Below are 14,362 nucleotides of genomic sequence, written 5' to 3'. Positions count from 1 at the left end.
AAATTTTTTTATGTAATCTATTAAAACGCTATTTTTTGTAATTTTTAAATTACTTAAAACTACATCTATATATTTTCTTGTTGATAGTATATATCTATACTATATCTATACGAGTAATTTGGTTGCAACTTTTAGGTCATTCTCTAATTGTTATGAAAAAGTTATAAATTTTAATCTTAGAGACTGCAAAATCGCCAATTTTAGCCTGGCACTTTTGACTAGTCACAGGGGATATGATATGTGAAAAAATTTTGCAACATCTCATATTTGGTCCTGGCCCTGAAAGGGTTAATAATTTATTAAGTATTACAAAGTTTATCTTTACAGGGTTGACAGTGTTTGAAATTTTAATAGGTTGAACTTTGGGCCGTACTAGAAGATTTTTCAGGTTAGTATTTGTACTAAACACTAAACTGGGTGGTTTTAAAAATCACCTTTTTGTTATTTGTGAAGAATATTTGTTATGATAAGCCACGGAAATATTTTGTTATAAAATGTTCCATAATTTTTGTTTGTTTTATGAACATTACAGTGTTCAATTTAAGTGTTTGTAAATGCTGTATACAGGATGATAGCTATTAAAATGTAGATAATCCATTGAGTTACTGTATTTAATGTTAATTTTTGTTTGGAGACCAGGCTCAAAAAACATCTTCATCCATGAATGCTAGAATTTCTTTAGACAATTTCCAGGTAAATCTCAAAATTAAGAATTTACTTAAGATTTCAAAGAAAACTTGTTGTAGCATTGAGAATTCAAAAAAATCTTCTTCTAATTCTTCCGTAAGTAAATTTGCATACACTCCTGATGTATGTGATAACGTAAAATAATCATATTTTAGGTTATTTTACACAGTACTTATTTTCATATTTTATATTTGCATTATGGATAGGAAAAGGTTATAGGATATTATTTACAAACATGTTAATCGGAAGAATTTTGATATATTTCATAAAAAGCCAATCATGTTAAGTTATAATAATCCGGGAGAGCCTAGCATCGTATCGTCCGTGTCCAGAGCGTGTCCGTGTACAGAAGCCGGTTCATGTCCATGTTGTACCAGCCGTCCATCTGCTGGAACATCATAACAATATTTGTTAATAGTCTTAGATAAAGCTATTCTTAAAAATACGTTCTAGAATGAATAAATATCTTTGGGCTCAAAGAAAATTGGAAGTAACTGAGTATAGTAATATGTTAAACTGTAAAATAATATATTAAGTTCCGTCTACCAAGCAAGAATATTATATTTGGAGCATAAGTGGATCTGTTAAATAAAATAAAATAAATGATTATGCCAGTTCACATTATCTATCTACATACTCGTATTTCAGATACAGACATTTCTCAAAACTATAATTCTTACCAATTCAAAATATTTCATAACTAAAATAAGGTAATTCTAAGCTAATGTATATCGGGTACTATACATTAATAAGTACACTAATCTCAACAATTTTATTTGTTACCAAAATAAGTGACAACGTTTCTTTATGCCTGCTTCTTTAAATAAAAACAGACGTGGTATTTAGGGCAAATATAATGAAGGAGCTTGTTATTTTATTGTTTTTTAAAATCGAATCTAGAGATTTTTGAAGCACTTATTTATAATAATTATTGTGTTAACTGTTATTAACACTTCTTCCAAAATGAGGAAGTAAGTGAGATTAAAACTATGTTAAATCAAGTTCATCAATTGGAAGGCCGAGTGATTAAACCCTATACCAATAAAACAGCTCTTTTGTCTTCATAAGCAGTAGCGTCGATAAGAAATAAAAAATCATAATAAGATATAATACACAGCTCTGTACTAAATACTACCTTTTTTGTTTCTTTTTTCAGGATAATATCTTATTTTGTACGTTAAAAGATACAATTTATCATTTAAAAGATTATATTTTATTTTCCATTTTATTCCACATTGGAAAAAATGCTAATTAAAATATCTTTGAATACTCTATAAATTTTCCATAGTATTTAAGTAGTTCAAATTTTTGAATAAAATAATTTTAGACACACTAATATATTTGTATTAAATATTAAGGAATTTATAATATGTTCCAGGGTTGGAAAATCTAAGATATTTATTTACGCTATGGTAATAATAACAAATAAACCAGTGTATTAACGGAAACGTATCTAAATTAAATTACTTTTTTTGACAAAAAGCGTCTAAAATCGTATAAACAACTTAAAATGTATAGTTTCAAAATAAAATCTTTAATAACAGAAAACCAAATCCAAATAAATTAAAATCAAAACTGAAATTTCTTTATGGGGATTTATTGACAAATTTTGTGTTTAAGATTGTTCTAGATCGCTTGGAGTGTAAATACCAAGCCTTTTTTATACATTTTAAACTTTTCCAGTTTATGTTCATTATTAATAAAAAATAAAAAATTGGTCACTTATGTATTAGTTTACATCTAGGTAAACGTATAAAGAACATAAATAATGAACATAAGAATAAATTAGAAAACCTATTATCAAATGATTGTACATTTTGAATTGATAATTATTATGAGAAGAAGTTATTTAGCTGTGAAAACGTACCTGATAGAAGGTCTAGTAGTAGCCGACGACGGCCATGTTGACGCTGGTCCTTTCCTTGCCCATGTTAGTAAGAGTCGGATGTTTCTCGGGGGAAATATCTGATACTGGAGCAGGCAGAGCGGTGGCATTTATACGAGTTGTAATCTCGTGGCCTTGGTCTATCAATCAGTCAGCTGGCCACATCGGATGATTGGTCAGAGTAAGCTTCCGTGCTGAATCTGCTTGATAAGACATTAATACGCATCTGTTGTATAACGAAGAGCAAAATGTAAATAACGTGTGATAAGCTGTTCGTTATCTAGGATCAAATTCTTAAGAGACAATGAATGTATATAACTATTAAACGTTTTGGCATGAAACATATATAAAACACGACACATCCCACCATGGGAATATACGTACATATCAAATTCAAAATACCATCTCTATAAAAAAACTTGCCTTCGTAATTTTAATATTTAATACGTAGAGAATGATTATAAAGTTTGTTTAAAAAAAGTACATTACTTATAATTAATATTACAATTATATCAGGTTAAAAATAGTCATCTCAGTTTTAAGAATATTGTGAAATTTACTTTTTGATACTTCTCACAAGATATTACGGAAGATAGCCCATTGTATAGCGCATAGCGCATTGCATCTTACCAGAAAAATGGGTCATTTCCATTGAACAAAAACAAACTCTGGCGCTGGTGCTGGTCGTGTATTAACAGTGCGGAATGATTAGTGTTTCTAAACAAATCAATCCCACTCTTTAGCTGTTTAAGAGATTCTTTATATTTTCGTAGATTCGTATAGAATCACTTGGTATAAAATACATATAGTGATTCTAGCACTTACCCGCTGTTTTGCTTGCAATATCTCTACAATATTGCATGCAATGATAAATAGCTACGACGATTTCAGTAATTAGGAGCACTTCAGTATTTAATTATTTATATTTACAACGTAAAATGGGAGTTTTGCTCTTTTGTTCCGATAAACAATATATTTATTAATTAAATTTGTATAAATGGCAAAAGCTGAATTTGATTTCAATAAACATTGAATCATAAAAAATACTTGCTCCGCTTGGACTCGAACCTGGAATCTCTCATTTCTCTTACTTTTTACGATTCAATTTTTTTGTACTTGGCCGTATCCGTCATATAAGCGTCTAAATAACCAAACTAACATATGATCGGAAGGCCAAATACCTGTCAAACGACTTTTATTTACATGAATTAAAATCGTATAAATGGCAATAACGGAATTTAATTTCAATAAACGTTGAATCACAGCAAGTATTTCACACACAATGTTTTACTTTAGTGGATATTCACACAAACACATAATTGTATGACATTTTCATGCTGTGATAATTTACTAATAATAATTATGATTAGTTTAATTCTCAAAAAGAACATTTATGCCTACTTAGCGTCCTACCCTGCTATTTCCTCTGTATAAACTGTTTCGACTGTACTGTACACTCGGTATTTGTTTTTTCGACAGAACGAATATTTGTAAACCTAATGTAGGTACAGTAAGGTTCTTACTTCCCAATCCATGTTCACTGTATTATTATATTTACTTGGTTAGGTATAGATAATATGTCAATACTTTATAGTTATTTCGTGTTATCGTATGTGTAATATCGTACTTAATAAGTATCGTACCCCTGATCAGTTTAATATGAACGTCCCCTCGACGATTTTATTTCACAAAAATAGCATTTAGTGTCTGCACAAATATTTTAACATCGTTTTAGATTTCAGCGATTAGGTAAGTACTCATCTACCTTACAAAATGCCCCAAAACATAAGATGGTCAGAATTTGACACCGAAGACTCTAAAGGAAGCAGTCGCTATGACCTATGCTGGATGGAAGTTCGTTGGACTGTGCTTTTCAAACTAATACGCTATTTCCAGTTCTAAATGTTCTAAAATACTAACAATACTTTTCAGTTTTATAATAATGAAACAAACGCGTAGTAGTATTGTTAATGTAATGTTTTTATCAATTATTACGTATTATATCTAAAAGAAACTGTTACTATACATTTAAATAAATAAAGAAATATATACATAAAACACACACACACACACACACACACACACACACACACACACACACACACACACACACACACACACACACACACACACACGTTTGTGAGTATGTATTCTGCTGCTGCCCATATGCGGTAGCAAAAATAAACAAATGTCAGTGAGTTTGGCGTGCTGGTGGTGGTGAGAGTTTGAAGGTCTGTGACAAGTTTAGAACTCTATGTCTTGTAGTGGACAGTAACCTTGATGTTTACTGACCACGTCAATCACACTACAGCGAACTGTGGGCAGGCTAAGAATATGCTGCCGTAGGCCGCAAAGTAATAACTCATACAGTCACTCTTTTTCGAGTGTTTTATTATTGTTATCCTGCACATGGCAACAGTATTTCAGAGACAGACATTGAGCGAATTCAAAAGCTCCAGAATTCTGTCATACGATGTGCCAATGTGTGCAATGTACTCCAACAATACTCAAATATAGACTTGGAACGTATGATTTTGTCATAGTTCCCCTTGTTGATATCAATACTGTGCATTTCTTCTTCTAACTTCTACGTTTTTTTTAAGTTTATGTTATGCTGTGTATATATACAATTCAAAAAGTTGAGCTCTAATATAGCTTTGTAATATTCGCATACATACGTAAATGATAAGCTATTGAAATTTCATACAAAGCTTGTAATACATCTGAAGAACAGGTTAATAAATGTTTTCCATTAGTCATCTTCAGCCCAAAAAGTACTCTTTAAATATAAAAGTTGGAAAAGCTATAATCTTATGGTGGATGAAGAAGAAGCTAAGCCTATATATAGAACAGTAACTCTAGCCTCAGAGAGAAAAAGAGCAAACTTTTTCGGATGCCTTTCTGATATCAGTTTTGTTGGTAACCTTATCGCTTACTAAAAACCTACCTAACTCAAAATATAATAATATAAAAATGTAAAAATTATAACATTTATTTATACATTTATTTATATTTCAGTGAATAATATTTAGTTAAGTTGGGTTACTTCTTTCAACTTTATTGGTAAAAAGCATTTACTTATCGTATTAGTAATAAAAAAGGAATAAACTGCAATAAAACTTGTTAAATTCTATTTATAATTTTAGGTATGAATTAATGTTAACGGTCTTAAATTATAATCTATGTTTTATTGTAACACAAAAGGAAAGTTCATTTTTTAAATAACCTTCTTGATGTCCATTCAACTGATTTGCTTTAAGCTCTGTCAACACACATCATTGTTATAGTTTTTTTATCTGAAATTTATACGTCGATGTTAGTCTAATAAAAACAGGCCAAAATTCAAAGTTCACGCACCATTGTTTGCGAAATATTATCTTTTAATTAGACAATCAAGGTCACATGGTCACTATATAAGCCGCCGCTCTGTCTGCTGCAGTATCAGATATTTCCTCAACGAAACATCCGACTCTTACTTAACATGGGCAAGGAAAGGACCAGCGTCAACATGGCCGTCGTCGGCTACTACTAGACCTTATTCCTTCAGGTAAATAATTGCAGATTTTATTGTTCAGAGTAACTCGTTAACTCCAAAGTGTTTTTTTTTTAAATCATATATTTTTTATGGTATAGAAGTTATTGGTTATCTGTTTAACGATACAGTTATTTTTGACAACAATTACAAAATTCGCTTTTGTATTTTAAAATGATACTATTAATCTGATCACGACATATCACAAAAAAGGAGGAGAAAGAATAATTTATTTTAGGTAATTTTACATGAGCCTGTGGCCATAATTAGTGTAATGTAGTGTGATATTCATAACTAATCTAGAACCTTAAATTTCTGTTTACAATATTTACGCTTAGTGGCAAATACTGATTTTGGTATAAAATTATAGTGCAATGGTGTGGAACTATCTGATAACAATAATTACAGAAGAAATTAAAATTTTGAAATTTATAGTTATATGAATAAAAGTTTAATTGTAAATGCCTTTACTAAATTAATAAATTCTATAAAATATACTTTATTTGTAAATTGCCATTTCAGGCACAACTACTATAGATTACATGTACATGATAGACAGTACTATACAATTAAAAACGTTATAATATTTATTATGACATACTTGTATATCTAACATTTTTGGAATATGTTGTTTAACAGGTGCAATGTAAAATGTCATGGTTTATTAGAAAACGAGATTTGATGATAGGAAGAAAAACTGTAACGAGATCTGATATCCACGATCAGACGTTCTATCACTGTAATTAATTCAATATGTTTTTAGTTATTCCTTTCTGTTGATGCCGTGTTGTTCCGTCATTAAATACCATTCGTACAGTTTGATTTTAATTAACTTATTAGTTTAAAAAATAATTTGCTCTATTCATTCCTAACAAAGATTTGAGATAACTATTAATGATGTTCTACATGTAAATTTATATTTGGGGGCATTTGATTTTATATTTGTAATTAGTTTTTGTTAAGACAAGTCCATGCAATAGTGTCATTGCAATCTTATGTAATGGGTTGAAGTTCACTAGTGTTGCGATCGATTAATTATGTTACAAGTATTCAAATACAAATTTCATGTCTGTGAAAGTGATTGCAATAAAAAATTTTGTTATTTTTACCGTGACGCTTATTTGTGACGCTTATTTTAGGTACGATTTTACTTAATAAAATTGTATTATGTTCCAGCAGATGGAAGGCTAGTACAACACGGATATGACCCGGCTTCTGTACATGGACACGCTCTCGGCACGGACAACACGATGCTCTCCCGGACTATACCTCAACCTGATTGGTTTTCTATTTTCTTAATAGTTTAATAAACACAAATTGCCAGTATTTAACTCTGTCTTTCTGTCTTTCAATATCCTTGCCTTAGTTGAAGTTCATTAATTTGTTAAAAAGGAAGATTACAGTGGGTTACTTTAAGAAAAACAATGGAATTGGGCTTTTTATTGTTCATACGCCTTTATAAATTTTTGAATAAACTATTTCTCTTAATTAAAATAAAAACTAATGAGATTAACTCATATATAATTCATATTTTAAACAAGTAGAATAAATTCTCAGAATCCTATCTAAGTAAATAAAAAGAAAAGAATTACTAAATTAATCTCACTATCAAATTACTAGTATACTGAACTAGAAGTTCAGAAATTCCTTTCGTACAATATCGAACTTTCAGTTTAATCTTGTAAAATATTAAACTCATTACGAGATACGGTTACAATTTCATATCAGTATAAAAACGTTAGTTACTATACTTTTTGTTAGTATCACATTAAATCCTAATCTCTAAACATGCATTGTCTGAAGGGAACTGATTTTTTCGATATTTCAGTCAATTAATTATTTAACCATAAAAAATTCACGAAATACGCCCTATCAATGATTTTTGTTGGTTTATTGTGTTGCGAATGATTTTATAAATATAGTTCAAACCCATTAATCTGCACATACGAAACTGCCAAGGTTTTGCTGCTGGGTTTTACTTAGGAAGTGTATTTTTCTATTCCATTATAAAATAACGTATGCCAAATCTTTCAAGAGGAAATCTAGAAAACCATGTGAGAATGTTGGTTGTTTATTTACCTACTCAGAGCATTGTTTAACAACTTATTTTATTATACGAACATTGTGTTCGTCGACTAGAAAAGAAAAACCAAACAAAATCCTATTGGGAAAAGATCTATCTCAAATACAGTATATTTTAAAATAGAATTTGATGGATCTCTGACTGGTCTACCGATGCAACAATTTTTTATGTTGGAAATTACATAATTACATTCGTATGTAAAGCCCGTTTATATAACCTGAACCTCAGAAATTCGGTAAGGTTTACTCTAGACTGAGGGGAATTAAAAAAACACTTTATACAATTTTATTTTCCATTACATTGGAACATTTTAGAAGCACAAAATTAGGCTTAAAACCAAATTTAAATATTGTATTAATAAAAAAATGTAGCTAATATTATGACGCTCAAAATATTTTTTTTAATTGTGCTCTAAAATTCTTTATAATATGTTAACATTACAATTTTATATTATATTGCCTACTATTAGTAAAGGTTTTGATGTATTATACTCTACGGAGGACATAATATAGCCCCTAAACATTACAAAAGCTGAGATGTAAACTTTGCACAAGTTGCAACGCCATCTCACTTGAAAAGATTTTGTAACAGCTCTAACCAATAGGTCGATGGTTAGAGAAGCCTCGAGGCCGAAGTTTTCATTTCTGTGTGTCTGTTTATCTGACTGTCTGTCCGCACAATATCTTGAAAATAAAATTACCTATAGACATGAAATTTCGTATACCTTAAGGGTTAATACTAAATGCTTCATGAATTTCTGTATAAGCAATATCAAGTTCGATGGTACTTGGATTTTGTAATATGCGATATAGTATACATACTTTTAGCATAGTGAAATGAGCTATAGACTTCAAATTTGGCAAGCCACCTCAGCAAAGTCTGTTACCTTGTATTACATAGAATCAATCACGTGGTATAGTTTGCCTGTTCAATGGAGATATAATATTTCACAGAATATTCCTACATTCACTTTATATATTTGAATTAAGTTTAAAAATATATGCAAGTATACAAACTTAATGCTACTTTTAGAATATTTTCCAGTCCTACTCGCTGATGTAACCAAAGATCATAACATTCGCCCTGAAAAGTCCATGATTATTACTAGTTTTTACTTATTATGATCCTTCATAATTGTTGTCAAGGAGTCGTCTTAGTCCTGTAAGTAACACGTGACTGAGGGGTTGCGGAGGGCTAATGTTCAGTCAACTATGTATCATTACTTTTTTGATAACAAATTTGAAACAAAATATAAATATTATACTTTGTAGTTTATTGTTACCTTCTAAAAATATATTTTTATCTGTGAGAAAATCCAAATACACACTAGAAGGTTTTGGTAGTGTAAAAGCCTTACCCTTATCAAACTGGAAATTAGTCTAATTTTTGAAATAGAAACATTAAGTTGAATAGGATTGAATATTTAATTAACTCTTGTCAACTTTTAAACTACACCAAGTAAATTGAATTACATTTGTTGGCATTCTGTGTTGTCAAATTGTATAAAAATTAGTAACTTATTTACTATAAACGGCCGATAGAATTATGGGAACCTAATTGTATTTTTGATCTTTACATGTGACACAAGTTGTCTAATTACCTGAAAGATATCTCGGGAAAGATTTCATCTATATACTTTAGACTTTACAATAAAGTTCATTTCTACATAAACAAGAATGCGTTCTAAGACGATGCATGTAACTCCATGTACATAGTAGGCTGCGACAATTCCTCTTGTATCTGCTGGGTGAGATTTAAAAAACTGTTCTACACCCCTGTCTGTCTGTAGGACATCTCAAAATGATATGGATAGTATAGATACCATTTTAATCACCAAATCGAAATTTATTTTTATATACTTACAAATTATTTGTAACAATTATTTAGTCCCAAAGATTTACTTGTAGAATGCCTGAAAGTGACTATATGTTTAAATGTTATAATTAATTCATTTTCTATGCAAATTTACAAACTATGGAGGTTTAAATTAGAAAAAGTGAAATTAATAAGTTTATATTTTTAATTATATCTAAATTATAAACAAGTGTGGTTTTCGGCGTGTGAAAGGGCGTCTCCACACAGCCTTGTGGATATGTCAAGTCCACAGACCCGCAATTGGCAAACCTTATTACTGTTAGCTACAGGTTTACATACTAGCTACTTGAGGCCTCTAGGTACAATGAAGGCTTGAAACCTTAGTACTTGTGCTTAATTGGTACACTGACAGTTTTACAAAAATGAACACTTGAACGTTTTATACGGTGTGTCTTAAAGCCCCTCGCCTAAATAACTTTCTTATGAAAAGAGATGAAGTTAATTTTGCGTATATTTATATGATCAACTGATGAGTTTTTTATGTATAAAAAAATTTTAACCCTGCAAAATGGGGTAATTTGGTGGTTGAAACGTATTTAAATATGATCCCCTATTAAGTGACACATCATTTTAAAGGTATTATAAAAATAACAACAATTTTAAAAACTAAAGGTTTGTTAGTAAAAACCTTTGTTACTCTATCAAATGTATTACTTATCAATTGCGTTCCAAATATAATATCCTCTTTATGTTAAACGTTTTGTTATGATTCTAGGTGACTGGATAAATCACGAAACGTACTTGCGTCTGCTATAGACAAATTGCTTATAATTAAGTCTTATACGTAAAGTTATAGACATGCCGTTAAAACCTATTTCAAAAGTGTATCCAAATTGTTAATAGATTATTCAATTTAATAATTCCGTTTAATAAGCAGTTGATAGGCTGTTGGAAATATCTTTACAACACATAGCAGTTTGAAGAACACATCAGTTTAAACCACACTACTTTTCTAAGGACCGTGGTGTCATTCTTATATTGCAACAAAAACGATCACAAAAACTTTTACAAAATGGATTACATAGAGAGCCACTGAAAATGCTGAGAAATACTTCATTTTGGCTACTAATTTGAGCATAGTTTTAAAAATAATTGTAAAATAAATAAAGATTGTAACAAAAATCAATCCTATAATAATTGTGTCTAAAGTTTAATTTCATTAGCAAACCTTAGGTGACATTCTGTAAAGCACCTAAGTATTTTTTACTTATATAATTTTAGTGTGTCTTTAACACATTTTATACTCATATGTTAGCATTCAGAAATAATTCAAAAACTCGGTGTGTGTATTTAGGTGTACATGAATGTATATAATATATCACTGACAAATATTTGTTATCTTTTTCATGTTCACATAACTAATATTTTGTTCAATAGTTTAAATATACTATTAATCAAATTAATATTTTGTTATAAACAGAATTAATAAAACAGTAGAGGATAGAATAACTGAACAGCAAATACGGATAATTTTGATTTATTTGGTCAATGTAGGCCTACAAATAGAATTAGGTGTGGTCCGGGAGAGCTAGCATCGTGTTGTCCGTGTCCAGAGCGTGTCCGTGTACAGAAGCCGGGTCAAGTCCGTGTTGTACTAGCCATTCATCTGCTGGAACATAATTCATTGCAAATTAAGAACAACTGTTATTATAGAATATTTTTTTCATACAAAGTAAGGTTCTAGGACAAATAATATTTAGAACACGAAGTAACATTTCATGCAATTAAGTATAGAAAATGGCACATAGACTATCAGAAAATATTTATAATTTAACTATACAAACCATTTTATGATGTAGTAAATGTAAATACTTTTTCATTAGAGAAATGTTAAGAATAGAAATTCAAGAATAATAATGTAATGATTTTTATTTATTATTTTGTCCATATCCTGTTCAGTAAATAGTTACTTGCAATGGGAGTTTTTTATCCTTGACGTTGACAAGGCCATAAATATTTATATACAAATGGAAGGAACGTTGGGAGTACATAACGGTGGTTTTTAGTTAGTAAAAAACGTATTGCGTTTTAGTAGTTTGTATATTAATGTAAACTCCTTCACAACTAAGGCTTCAAAAACTGTGATGGTTCTAAAACTCTTAAAGAATCCAAAATTAAGTACAATCGGATGAGATTTACCGCAATGAAAAGTAGTGCATTGAAACAAAGATTAAAATATACTTTTCTTATAATCCATATACATCAGCTTGGGATTGGATGTATAAAACCTGTACTGATAATTTATTTTCCAAATTTATAGAACTTTATATATTTACACGTTAATACTTCATTTTAATTTTATTCAAATAATTGTAAATAAAAGAAATGGATCTGCCATTACTGTTTACGTTGACCCTTGTGAAAACTTAACAGTCATTTCGATATGACGAGCATTTTGAGAATAAAAGAAAGTTCAAACACCTGTGGAAGTTCTTCGCATTCATTGAGCTTAGAAAATAACACATATGCAATTTATTTTAAACTCAAACATACCTGATGGAAGGTCTAGTAGTAGCCGACGACGGCCATGTTGACGCTGGTCCTTTCCTTGCCCATGTTAAGTAAGAGTCTGATGTTTCGCTGGGGAAATATCTGATAACGCAGCTGAGAGAGTTGCAGCTTAAATAGTAACTATGTGACCTTAGACGGCCAATCAGAGCGCGGACTACATCAGGCGATTGGTCAAAGTGAGAAGTTTATTTTGTTTGACATACGACTCCATTTCGCAAATAGAAATTATTACCTTATCAATATTGTTTGTAATGAACATCCTGCTCCAAAACCACTTATGTTTGATTCATAAACGTTCTTCAAAGCTCTATTGAATATTATTTTGGCAAGCTCAAGCTATTACATCGAAGATAGACTTTCAGGCTGAACTTACATTGTGATTTAATTATACACTATTATTAATATACAATATGCCTTTTTAAGCTATTAACTAAGCTATACAATTCTAAGCATTTTGAAATATAATTCTAAAAGTAACATATTTAAGATTTTATGTTAATAAATTTTTATATGCTCATAAAATTACATTTTTATTATACTACATAGATATAGTTTGTTATATATTTATAGTTTGCACGCCATGCGACAGCTGTTTTGATTGTCATTGTTCTATACTATCAAGCATATCAACTTTAATATTGCTATGATGATATTAAAATACTAGAAAAAATATATTGCAATTAACTTTTTGCTAACTATTTCATAATACTTTGTCTATTCCTTATGGATATCTGCTCCCTTCCAATTAAACTTGTTGAAAAACTGCCAATACGTACTAGTTGTACGTAAAGCTTCTGAAATTATTTTGGTGCCTAATAACATAACAGTGTACAAACATATTTATGCTATTGTGTGCATATTTCAGATTTTTATTTAACTGGCTTTAGAGGAAAGCAATTTAGGCATTTGTTCTAACAATAGCAATATGATAATAACGCAGAGATTTAAAACTTGATGTAGAATGTTTGTAAAATAATTGTTGCTATTTATATGGATGCCTTTCACAGGTTAGGGGGAGGTAGTTGATTAAATAGGGAATTCATCAAATAAAATGTATGATAAAAATCACATAAACCTACAAATAGTGTATAATTTAATAATTTGTATAAATTAAATATGTTATTAAAAATTAAATCTGACTTTTTTCATGATTTTAGTGTCCATAATGGTATACGGTATACCCTCACGTGATTCTTAAATCAAATCATTTTAAGTACAATAAAGGTAAGCTATAATAATTAATTCAGAACTGTAATATAACATTGCTATGATTTTCAGGTGATGTGCCGCTGGTCTTTAGATTAATTTGATTGGAGGCAGCACTATAGATGTATAAATAAGTAGCCACTTTTTGATCGCTGTCATGGATTTACCCACTAGTGACACTAGTGTATCCAAAATTTTATACTTAAATACGATGAAGCACAATAAAGAAAACATGTAGTAATTATCCAAAACTGTTTATAGTCTTGAGTTTGTTTTGGTTAGATTCATAATTTTGAAATTGGATGTATGCCTACATATTATTTTTTCTAACAAAAATTGCTAATTAAAAGTAACATCATGGAATATTTGATACAATCATTCGTATTTTTGTATTAAATTCTTAAATCTGTACGGTATACAAAATATTAGTAATAATAGAACAAAAACTTATTTTAATCGGATTTGGGGGGCGAACAAAACCTGATTAACATATTTCTAAACTTGTGGCATGGATAATATATGTATATATATATATATATATATATATATATATATATATATATATATTTCTTGTGTGCGTTTG

The 14,362-nt window shown here is 29.7% G+C and overlaps 3 long non-coding RNA genes across 3 annotated transcripts; 1 reads left to right on the top strand and 2 right to left on the bottom strand.

The window, feature by feature from the left end:
• Positions 1-925: 925 nt before the first annotated feature.
• On the bottom strand, positions 926-2,771 carry LOC124375066. The gene is made up of 2 exons (XR_006923644.1): positions 2,555-2,771; positions 926-1,075 (listed from the first exon to the last, which is right to left on the bottom strand). It is a non-coding gene; the product is annotated as an uncharacterized LOC124375066 (long non-coding RNA).
• A 3,240-nt stretch (positions 2,772-6,011) lies between these two features.
• On the top strand, positions 6,012-7,435 carry LOC124375068. The gene is made up of 2 exons (XR_006923646.1): positions 6,012-6,119; positions 7,281-7,435. It is a non-coding gene; the product is annotated as an uncharacterized LOC124375068 (long non-coding RNA).
• Positions 7,436-11,523: 4,088 nt separating this feature from the next.
• On the bottom strand, positions 11,524-12,730 carry LOC124375067. The gene is made up of 2 exons (XR_006923645.1): positions 12,556-12,730; positions 11,524-11,671 (listed from the first exon to the last, which is right to left on the bottom strand). It is a non-coding gene; the product is annotated as an uncharacterized LOC124375067 (long non-coding RNA).
• Positions 12,731-14,362: the final 1,632 nt, after the last annotated feature.

This window comes from Homalodisca vitripennis, unplaced genomic scaffold, assembly GCF_021130785.1.
Source record: "Homalodisca vitripennis isolate AUS2020 unplaced genomic scaffold, UT_GWSS_2.1 ScUCBcl_12899;HRSCAF=22855, whole genome shotgun sequence".
Classification (NCBI taxonomy): Eukaryota; Metazoa; Arthropoda; class Insecta; order Hemiptera; family Cicadellidae; genus Homalodisca; species Homalodisca vitripennis.
This window is presented reverse-complemented; position numbering and strand designations above follow the sequence as displayed.